Raw genomic sequence first — 12,815 nt, 5'->3', positions numbered from 1 at the left:
TCTCTTAGATCTCTTAGGTAAATAGGGCAGCTTCGTCTCCAATGCCCCTTCTCTTGGCAATAAAAGCAAATGGACTCCTTTGGCACAACACATCGGACAATCACAGACTCAGTTCTTTCTGGACTTCCAATGTTGCTAGTGTCCATTGAAGTTTGGGAGTTTGATTCACGAGACAAATTTGCTTGATTATCACGCCAAATCATTGTTGATTCAGCAACTATAAGCAAATAGGTGAGATCAATAAGGGTCACGTCGTGGTCCATCATATAGTACTCTCTAACGAACTCACTATATGATTTAGGAAGTGACTGAAGAACCCAGTCAACAACCAACTCACTTGAAATCTCGACACCCAACATGTTTAACCTATCAATGTGTGACTTCATCTCTAAGACGTGTGCACACACAGGTTTCCCATCTTTGTGTTTACTTGCCAAAAGGGCTTGAGTGAGCTTTAACTTTTCAAGCCTTTGAACTTGTGGGTTAGGGAGAAAATTTAGAGGAGGTGGAGGAAGTGAAGCATGACTCTCATTTCCTTGATTGTATCTCGGAACGTCATCTTCATTTGGAAAACTTGTTCCATGAGATTTAGGAAGACCATGGTTAGAGTCAGACATCTACAAAATGGGAGAAAATTCAAGTTAAGTTGATTGAGTCCTTAATAAAACACCCAAATGAGTTATTAAGGCTAGGATCCAACACAATATTCTACAACTTAGAAGAGGGATGCCGTAATCTAGTTGCAGAATATTTGAAGGTAGGTAAATGACGATTTACCAATTTCCACCATGAAAAACAAAAAGGAAGATTAAGTTTTAAATGAATTGAAACTCCTAGATCTTTTGAGATTCATTGAACTTTTCAATGGCATGTTTAATCTCGATTATGCCCTACTATTTATGATTGGGATGCCGAGGATCACAAACAAGGTGTGAATAACCATACGAATCACGTGGTGCACCCAATGCTACTATCTCCTAATCAATGTGCCGGTTAGCCACACACGCTCCATTGATCTATGACAAACATCGAGTCACCCTTCGCTACCAATGTCATCCCCAAATTAGTGTGCCGGTTAACTACACACGCTCCACTAACGTTTGACAGGGGTACGAAGTGTAATTCTATGGATTAGCATACAATTTCACATTTTTTCTAAAGTAACTATGATTTGGGAATTTGAAAAAGCATTTAGTTACTTTGTACTTCATTATACTTATAATGGAAGGTTTCTGTCCTATCCTACCCGTTCGGCTAACGACCCTCCACTAGTCAAGAGTGCGGTGGGTAAGAGTGGATACCCATTCAATCGTCATTTTATAGGCAATTTCCTTAAACATCCCTTATAGACCAGCTTCGTGAATGAGGCCTACTAACGGTAAGACTGACTGTTTACTCATATATAATACTAGACTTTTAATGTCATATATAGTATAGGGTGTATTTTACACTTTTAAAATACTAGGTGGTTTAACTTAGTAAATTATACTTTTAATTTAATTAAATGTAAACCAAAACTTTATGGGTTTATTAAATCACTTTTAATTATACACTTTAATTAATTAACAAAACCATAAGGGTGTGATTCGAACTTTTCAAATTACTAGGGTTTTAGAATTTAACATTTCAAAATTAAACTTATAATCAACTTTTAAATTCCAAAACTTGAGGGCAAGTTTTGAAACATTTCAAAACATTAGGGATTAAATAACAAATAACATAAATTAAACAATTAATTTCATAATTATCTATATTTGACCTAATCTTATTTTAGTCATTAGATAGTTACCAAATAACTTTAAATAATCCATATTTATCACATAAACAACCAATATTTAAAAGATTTGAAATTATCTATTGTTTTGGCATGGATAAACACTTAATTAAGATAAAATTCGGATTTTAACTTCATAAAACAAATTAAGCATCAAGTCCAAGTCAAAACAGCAGCCAAAACCCGAAAATCCCTCTGTCTGACCCCTGGACTCGCCGAGTTAGGTCGGGCAGAGGCCAAAAATTCGTTTTTCAGTAAATAAAACAGATAAGCATCGAATACAACTGAAACCAACCAGGCTCTGATACCACTGATGGGTTTTATGCATAAGAAACAATCCTATGTGCTCATACAAACCCTAATGATTGGATCTAGGTTTCTCTATTGTACATGCTTTGAATCCAAGACTAATAAACTTAGATCTAACATATTATAAACTGAATTAGGGTTTAGAGAATTACCTTTGATTGTTATATAGCAATAACAATCAATTCCTTGCTTGGATTGGCCTTAGAAAGCTTAGTGCCTCAAGTGCTGCACCTCTAATGGAGTCACAAACACCTTATGCAACTTGGATGAAGAGGAGAAGAAAGGAGGTTGCCCAAAAATGACTAGAAACCCTAGAGAATCAGTTCCACACGTTTTTGGGGCCGAAGGGGTCCTTTATATACTTGTGTGGGTTGCTAGGGTTTCAGTTAAAACCCTAATGGACAGCTTAAACTCTAAACAGCCCATGGAACCTTCTGGATAAGGCCATGGACGAAAATATGATGGGCTCCCATCATAATTTCGTTCTCCCCTTGTTCCTTTAGCATTCCTTAGCCCAATAACTCAATTATCCAATAATTGCAGTCCAGTCCCCTAAATTTAATTAATCTCTTTTAGCGACAAAATTAATTCTTAATTAATTCTTGACTAATATTAATTAAACAATATGATTTCCCCTTTAATATATTATTCTCATAATATATTATTAAATCACATTTAAACCTCTCTCTCCTTAATTCATCCTACATATTGCTATGGTGAAGGCAACCCAAAAGGACCATGCTCATAATCGGGTCAAGTACATACCAAAATAGTTATGGACTTAGACACTAATCCAACAGTTATTGTTGCGCCATAATGGTGCAAGTTGGACCATTTTGGTCCTTGATGAGCCAAGTATGATATGAAGTCCTGTATGATGTTCAAGATCATTCAAGGATGATCTGAATTTGGTATTGCTCAAGGATTACACCATGTTGTGCCACCATGATGGTTGTTGGGTCATTAGTGTTCATCGTGTGCCACTTGTGCATCATGATGCTCCACTATGGCACAAGGTGCCCCATCACGTCTATTGCTGATGCTCATGGGTGTATGAAATTGAAGAATGATCCAGAATATGTTGCATGGCAGATTATGATTGGTTGATACCTATCATGGGCCTATGGATCAATGGGCTTGGCCCATTAGGGTTTGAGGTCTGATCCCTCAAGTATAGGCGAATCTTTGGTGAATGGTACTTGTAACCTCTATTTTGAGAACTCTGAAATAAAGAATGCTCCCCTCCTCCCTGTGGACGTAGGTCACCTTGACTGAACCACGTAAATATTTTGTCTTTGTGTGCTTTTAACTTTTCTTGTTATCCGCATTACTTCCAAAAAAGGGTCATCAGAACTTGGAAAATGGCATCAGATTTTTTCTCAGTCTTGATAAGTATCGCATGTTTTCCCTAACAAGTGGTGTCAGAGCTACGGTTGGTGTTCTGTTAATTGAAGATAACATCTCACAAGTTTGATTTGGAGAAGTTCAATGGTTCAAACGACTTCGCTTTGTGGAAGGTGAAGATGAGGGCTCTTCTTGTTCAACAAGGATGTGCAGTGGAACTCGAAGTAGAAGCGAAATTGCCAAAGGACATGGCGGCTGAAAGGAAGGTTGATATTCTGCAAGAGTGCATAGTGCAATTTTGTTGAGTTTGACATATGAAGTACTTAGAGAGGTCGTGGATCAAACGAGTGCATCTGGACTTTGGGAGAAGTTGTGCGACAAGTATCAAAACAATTCTCTAACGAACCGTCTATACCAGAAGCAACGTTTGTATACGCTTAGGATGTCGGAGAGCACCCAAGTTAAGGATCATTTGGATAACTTCAATAGGATCATCTTGGACCTACAAGGTGTGAATGGAAGATTGAAGATAAAGATCAAGAACTTATCCTCTTATGTTCACTTTCGAATTCTTTTGAGAATTTCATTGATACCATGTTGTATGGTTGGATAACGATCACTATGAATGATGTGAAGGATTCTTTGATTTCCAAGGAACTGAAAAGAAAATTTGCAGTTAGAGAATAAGTTTCTGGTTCCAGTTTGTTCGCTGGTCGAGGAAGAACACCAGTTAGAGGTGGAGGTAACAAAGGGAAGGCAAGTTCTGAATCTAAAGCCAACATCAAACGTTATAACTGCAACGAAAAGGGGCACTTCAGAAGAGATTTTCCCTTGCTGAAGAAAGGGAATAATGGTGTTGGACCAAGCAACAACAATGCTTTTTTGGTTCAAGAAAATTTTAAGGAAGGGGATGACAATGAAGTTTTGACTGTTTGTACATCTAGTTTTGATGATGCTTGGGTCTTGGACTCTGGAGCATCCTATTATGCCATCCATTTGTGACTGGTTTGAATCCTTCAAAGAGTGGAATGACATAATCAAGATGGGTGATCATTGGGTGAGCAGTAACAAGGGCAGTGAAATGGTGTAGATCAAGATGCATAATGGTATGGTCAGGAAACTGGATTTCTAGTTCCTCCCAGAACTTTGAAAGAATTTGATTTCTGTTAGAACTTTGGGAAAGGATGGATTGAAGAATTATGGAAAAGGTGATTGGTTAAGAGTCTCCAAAGGTGCTCTTGTAGTTATGAAGGGAAGGATGGGTCCTCATTGGATTTATATCTTGGATGGCTGTATGATTGGGGGAATGGTGATTGTATCCCAATCCATAGATCAGTGTGATGATGAAAGAAAGTTGTGGCATCATAAGTTGGGGCATGTGAGCAAGAATGGGTTGTTTGGTGGAGAGGCAACTGAAAATACTAAACCTGGTGAAGCTTGTGTTCAAGAGATATAAAGAATGGTGAAGTTCAATTCGGTTCAACAATCAAGCAAGGAGATTCTCGAGTGTGTTCACTTAGATCTATGGGATACCACTCCTATGAAGTCTCATGGTAGATGTCAATACTTTGTTACTTTTATTGATGACTACTCAAGAAATACCTAGGTGTACTTTCTAAAGACAAAGGAACAAGATGAAGTGTTTGGGCGGTTCAAGGAGTGGAAGTTGATGGTTGAGAAATAGACCGGGAATCATGTCAGGTCACTCAGAATAGAAATTGGATTGGAGTTCTGCTTGTCTTTCTTTAAGAACTTATGGAAAATAGAAGGTATAGTGAGACATCACACTGTACGGATAACACCACAACAATGCGGAGTGGGGGAGCGAATGAACCAAACACTGGTGAAGCATGCTCAGTTCATGCGGTTATCTGCTGATTTATCAGAGAAATTCTAGGCGAAAGCAGTCAACACTCCTTGTTATCTGGAGAATATATCTCCATCAACTACAATTGATTGTTAGACTACTCAAGAGGTGTGGTCTGGGAAACCCTCTGAGAACACTGGTTTATGAATCTTTAGATGCTCTGCTTATGCTCATGTGAATGATGGTAAACTCAAGCACAAGGAAATGAAGTGCATATTCCTAGGATATGTAGCTGGAGGGAAAGGTCATCGTCTGTGGTGTATGGAAGAACAAATTCCAAAATTCATTATTAGCGAAGATGTGACCTTTGAATCTGCTATGTGTAACCAGAGACAAGGTAGTACAAGTGTTATGGGGAACGATCAGGATGTTATCCAGAAGATGGACCATGAAACAGAAACCCCACACAATTTTGTGATAAATCAAGAACAATAGGGTGGCATGGAACAACATAGACGTTAGGAATACCTATTTCAACCCAAGGAAGAAGTGTCTGGTGATGCTGATGAGATAAATTGAAGAAGCTTTTGGAAAACGAGCTTGCGATGAACGATTTAGGAGCTAAATGGAAGATAAAAAGGATGGAGATATGGAGTTATAGAAGAGCAGGATGGTTATATATTTATCATTACATTGAGAAAGTCTTGCGGTCGTTCTGTTGTGATCACTCCAAACTTGTTGGTTCCTCCTTGGTAGTTCGAGGAAATCGAGAAAAAGCTCATTGGGAAGTGGTCAAGTGGATCTTGTGACAATTAAAGGGAACACTTGATGTTTTCTGGTGTATGGTACAAATGCACGCCATATGTACTTGGATGGATTGGTAGACTTGGACCATGAAAGTGATCGGGAGATAAGAAGATCGTTGGCATTTGGTCTTGTTCAGAGTCTTCTTTTGAAGGTTGATAAGCCTATCATGTTCTATGAAATGTTATGTATTCAAAAGTCTAGTACCAAGGAGAATCCAAGAGACATGGTGACAAGGATGTTGCCCAGAGAGAAGTTCAAGCTTGGCTTGGACTTGGTTGATGTTCTCATGAGGTAAGCCCTTTGGGGCTTGATGGCAGGATGGGAGAGGAAGTGCTTGTTCGAGGTAGAGTTCAAAGGAAGCTCAAGTCAATGTGGAGAATGTTAAATGTGACTCAAGGATTTGGATCATGTTCATGGAGCATTTGGAGCACTTGGAACTCAATGGAACACTTGGGGTTCATGGAGCATGTCACAAAGGAACATATCATCTGAGAAAGGAATGGATTGCCTGATAAAGGAACGGATCAAGTGCCAAAGGAACAAATCATACATAAGGGGGTTTGGAGCAGCTGGAAGTAGTTTGGAGCACTTGGGAGTGATATGGAGCAACAAGGGAACCTTGTTGCGCCATATGATAAATGTATGTGTCAAGAGTGATGCTCTTGCACCATGACACTCCCTCTTGTGCCATGGGGTACCTCTCTTGCGCCATGAGGTACTCCTATTGCTCCATGCATGGCCTTGTTGCGTCACGAATGTGCCTGTTGCACCATGGTGATGTTGTTGCTCAAATCTTGATGTTCTTGCGCCACACTTGAAGCCTCTTACGTCATCTATATTCCTTTTTGTGCCATCTGGTGATGTTGTTGCACCATGGAGTTGTTGTTGTGCCGTGATGGTGCAAGTTGGACCATTTTGGTCCTTGATGATCCAAGTATGCTATAAAGTCCTGTATGATGCTCAAGATTATTCAAGGATGATCTGAAGTTGGTATTGCTCAAGGATTACAGCATGTTGTGCCACCATGATGGTTTTTGGGCCATTAGTGTTCATCATGCGCCACTTGTGCATCATGATGCTCCACTATGGCACAAGGTGCTCCATCATGTGTGTTGCTGATGCTCATGGGTGTATGATGTCGAAGAATGATCCTTAATATGTTGCATGGTGGATTATGATTGGTTGACACTTATCATGGGCCTATGGGTCAATGGGCTTGGCCCATTAGGGTTTTAGGTCTGATCCCTCAAGTATAAATAAGGATGCATGCAGAGTCATTTATCTTGTGTCTTGTATCTTAAATTCTAGAGTGATAGGCAAATCTCTGGTGAATTGTATTTGTAACCTCTGTTTTGAGAACTCTAAAATAAAGAATACTCCCCTCCCTCCCGTGGAGGTAGGTTACCTTGACCGAACCACGTAATTACTGTGTCTTTGTGTGCTTTTAGTTTTGCTTTTTATCCGCATTACTTCCAAACATGGGTCATCATGACTTGGCAAGTGTCATGATCTTAGTTCTGAGTCTTGAGAAGTATTGCTTGTTTTCCCTAACATAAGCTTTCAACGGTAGATGGACTACACAGATCGATATGAAGAAGTTCAAGTTGTTCGGAAATAGATGTTTCATTTAGAACCAGATGAATATTCTTCGATTGCTTCCGAAATTCACACACAAGACAAAAATGATCAATCTCACACTTGAGGCGTGGCAAAACTCGAACCATTTCACTAGAAATCAGATCATTAATATATCGAAAACTTAGATGAGAAATCCTCTTATGCCAAAGCCAACTTACGTCAGGAACTCATTTCATAAGTCACAATTAAGGCTTTCCGATTAATCATATTGATATCCATAGGATACATGTTTTTGTTCAGATCTGATTTGATGAGACATTCTTTCCGATCTTTTTTCATAATATACATATGCTTCTTACAAAACTCAAACCTATGATTTGCATCAGTGAGTTGGGCTACATTGATTAGATTGTGCTTGAGATCAATCATGTAAGCCACATTAGAGACAGAGAAGTTGCCTTTGGTTAGGTTGTCATAACCTCGAATCTAGGAATTTGTATTGTTTCTATATGTAACATAATCGACATTTGGAGTAAGCTGCAAACACACAGAAAATCTTTTGGCTCAATCATGTGCATGGAATAAGCACTATCAATATACCATATCGTATCTTGTTCATAAGCACAAAAAGCCTGCAAAATTAGTGAGCTTTGGAGTTTTTAGGCTCCAAGTCAGATTTAAGGATTTTAGCATGGGCTTTGGACTTGGCTTTTGATTTCTAAATAGCTGGTATCTCATAAAGCTCTTTCCGAGATTCTTTTGGGTATATACAAAAAGTGAAAGTCTTTTCATTAATCTAAAAGTCACACTCTACTTTTGGGTGCTTAGACACTGCTTTCCTTAGAGAGACAATTTTCCTAGATGGTTCAGGAAGAACTGTGTTCCGAGATTCACTTAACATGTTCTTTCTTTTAACTTTCCATTCAAAATTTTGATTTGAACCTTTGGAAGATTTCTTATCAGTAGTGTTTCAAGTATCTTTTCCTTTGTTCGTTGTTATCATATGCACATTATATTTTGGAGATTTTTTTGGTTTGAAAATTATGCATCCGAGGTAGCAATAAACACATGAGAAGATACTTTCATAGGAGAGTAATTTTTCTTTGCTGAGCTCTCAACAATAACATATTTAACACAATTTTTTTCCTATGGTGTATCTGAGCTAAGTGGAATAAATGGCCTCTTAAGGATTTTAACATACATGAAAGTATTAAGATTCCTAGTAGCTAGACTGACAATTGTATGAGACACTTTCTTATTGGATTTTTTAAAGAAACCTAGAGCATTTTCTAGACATAGTTTCTTTTTCAAGGGCTTTCCTAGCCTCTGTCTTTGGATGCACAATGTCCTTTTTATTCAACCAACGCTTCTTCTTAGAGTCAGATGTCAAGTTAGAAGACTGTCCGACAGATGGATTCTTGAAACAAGGCTTAAATGAAACTAAGGTTGTCTTAGAAATGACTTTTGAGTTTGAAATACATGAATCAGATGAACATTCGTAATCACACTTAAATTCTTCATCAACAACACTATCAAGGGACGCCCAAAATGAGGTAGCAGTATCGTTAGGTTTATCCAAGTCATGTCCTCTTGTCCAGGGATATCATAGACGAAAGTTGCATGGAATCTATCATGTGAAAGTGATTGGTTTGAACTCAAGAATCAATGATTGATATCCTTCCGAAGATTTATGAAGGGACAATAATGGTGAGATAGAAGTATCCGAATATGTATGGTTCAAAATGTCTCCCATAAATGATAGATTTTGAAGTTCCTTCAAGGGACGAGCAACACGTTTCGGAAACTCGCTTTCGAGACTAGGTGTTTTGGATCAAGTATGACGAAAACTGTGAGACATTCGTCCATTTGATTCAATAATATCAATAGAATTGTGCAGACCATCAATCTTAGCATTAGGACATATATTATCATTGAAAAGAAGATTTCTATCATTAAAGGAAATGGAACATTTGTCAATAAGGATAATACATTCATCCCTAGCTACCACAAGTTCATGCTCTACAGATTCAATCTTAAGCTTGCGGTCTTCGAATCATAATCTAAGTCTGGGTAACTTACTCTGCAACTTCTCACTCACATCTATCGTAAACTCATAGGCTTTAATAATGACTGTCATATTTGATTCAATTTGAGTTAGATAAGGTTCACACATAGATAAATCAAAATTATTTTCAGTAATCATAGATTTTACCTACTGGATGACGCTTCTTCCTGGTGGATCATTTGTTACCATATAGAAATCATTTGGTTCATCATCTTCATCTTCATCTTCAAAACCAGATCACCCGTACCCTTCATCACTTTCAATGGTTTTTCTAGCCATAAGACACACAATTCTACCAATGTTTTTTCACCCTCATCACCCGATGACCAATACTCATCTATATTTCGAGAAACTGTAGTGACAAATGCCTTTTCACTTTCTGCTAGCTCTTGTGCCCGACGAGCATAGTATGCATAATCTTTCAACTTTGGTTTATGAGGAACATCAGTGAATACATATTTAGCATAGTGATTACTGATACCACACTTGTGACATATAATTTTGGGTTTGGTTGAAGTTGGAGTTTCTTGAGGTTCCAAGGACAATTCGGAATGTTAGGTCGATAAGCTGGTGGGTTTTCGGTAGGTTTGGGTAAGGTTGATGATTATTTTGGTGAGGTGCTTGAAATATGTTCGGAGGAGGTTTTTTATTGGGATTCCATGGTCGCCTATACTTCATCGATATAAGTGAAAACTCTTGTTTGAAGCGAAGTTTGGCATCTGCAGCTTCTGGATCAAAGTTTTCTTCTAACATACCCTCGACCGACGATGGAAAGACCGAGTTGCGCGACATAGGGATATTGGATCACAGTCATTCAACATACATTGGACAATAGAAAACAATATAAAACAATATAAAACAATATAAAACATAAATTTCACTTTTATTGATAGATAAAACATTACATCCAATTTCTATAATTCCTAATACAGAGGTGCCTTAACTGATAGGCATAACGATAAACGATAGAAGTCTTCCAATTGCTTCATCGATCAACTACTTCTTCTGGGATTTTAGGCTTAATTCTCATGGTTTCCTAGGAATAAATAAGGTTTTAAAAGCATCAACTTAATGTTTGTTTGCTCATAGTTTTTGGTGTTATATCTTTGAAAATAATTTTTATGCGTAACTTTATTAATTTATAAAAGTATTTTGAATTATATTGTTAAGGTATCTTTTAATAGTATTTTCCTATTTCTAGATACTAAACTTTTTAAATCTTTACTTTTTATCTCAGAAGTATGCCCCTTGGATACTTCTATTATCATCTTTTATCCCAAAAGTATGCTTGTATAAAGCAATACTACTATTGAGAGTGATTATATCTTTTATTCCTGAACTATACCCCTTGGATACTTCTATTAGAGTGATTGTATCTTTTATTTTAGAAGTATACCCCTTGGATACTTCTATTAGAGTGATTATATCTATTACTCCAAAAGTATTCCCCTTTGATATGTGACATCCCCATTTTCACGGCCAGAAAAGACCGATTTTGTTTATGATTTATAAAAATCAGAGTACCTCTTTTAATAAAAATGTTGCGGAGTTTGTTCCCAGTAAAAATATGATAAATACGTTATCAAAGCATTTTTGAAGAAAAGTATTTGTATTCATTTTAAAACATTTGGGATGTCATCGTCAATACAAAAACATAAGCATAAACAGAACTTACATTCATTATCACTAGTGATTTATATCTCCTTTAATCTCTCAGTGTAATGTGACTTCATATCAGCACCTGTGATATAAATAAACTGAGTGGGTCAGGTTGGAAAACCTGGTGAGTACATAGGGTTTTCAACCCACAATAATATAATTATGTTTAATCTTCAAACAATTAATCAACCCAATTACCCAACCCTATTATCTTCTTTACTCTTAAGGATCTACCCTAAGAATCAGCTATTCCTCGTTCATTTATTCCTAAGGATTGTTCTAAGGAATAGGTACAAAGTCCATCATTACCAAGGTTTATAGATTACAACAGGTGAACACGTAGTCCAAAACATCTGGTAAACACTTAGTTCAAAAATAACCAGTGAACACACTTAGTTCAAAAATACCTAGTGAACACACTCAATTCAAAATACCTAGTGAACATACTCAGTTCAAATACCTAGTGAACACACTTAGTTCAAAAATATATAGTGAACACACTTAGTTTAAAAATACCTAGTGAACACACTCAGTTCAAAAGTACCTAATGAGCACCTAGTTCAAAAACACCTACAGATTACGCGTCTGCTAGCGTTCCATTGGACTGTCTAGTATCGTCCGTGGTCGTTATCTATACTCCACCAGATGACTGGATCACTGTCAACATTGATGTCTTTCATCGTGTTATCACAACTATTTCATCTACCCATGTTTTACCCAACACATTTTGTAGATATAAAATACATATACAGTTTAAATCATTTAAAACATGTATAAAAATATTTCACCCAACATAGACAGCAAGTATTTAGACAATATGCACATATAGCACATAATTTATATTAAAATACTTCATATCTATGTGTAAGATGAAACGGACTATGCACTCACCTGATTAGGTGGTGACTCGACACTCAGACAGTGCTTCGTTACTCTTAAAACAATTTTCTCGACAAAACCTAGTATCAAAACCACTATGGTTTAGTCTGACGTTAACCGCGACTAATTAATAGTCTAGCTATTATTACTATTATATACGCGCGACACAATACTTTTCACCCACTATATACAGACGAAGCCAGACATGGAACACCGGATGGCATGATCATTTTGGCATTATAGCACTTCTGAAATCCAGCAACCCAAGCGGCCCTCCAAACCGGAACCCTCGTATCGCGAGTGGTTAAACAGATATTATAACGACGCTTAAATAACCCATAATAATAGCCTAAATAATTATTATAAGTTCCTAATAACAATACTATATTAAAACATAAGCTATACTAGAGGTAGGGTAGGTATAGCTCACTTACAGCGGGTTTCCTTGGAAACCGGGCTCCGCCAAAGCAAATTTTCTGAGCCGAAGGATCTTCTTTTCGAAGCCGTCAGGCGCTCCGGGGCTTTCGCCTCATGCTAGGGGGTTCCCTAGGCTTTGTTTTTTTTTTTTTTTGGGGGGGGGGGGGGTTTGGGAG

The sequence above is a fragment of the Lactuca serriola genome, chromosome 5 (assembly GCF_051521515.1).
Source record: "Lactuca serriola cultivar US96UC23 chromosome 5, Lser_US96UC23_V15, whole genome shotgun sequence".
Taxonomy (NCBI): domain Eukaryota; kingdom Viridiplantae; phylum Streptophyta; class Magnoliopsida; order Asterales; family Asteraceae; genus Lactuca; species Lactuca serriola.
This window is presented reverse-complemented; position numbering follows the sequence as displayed.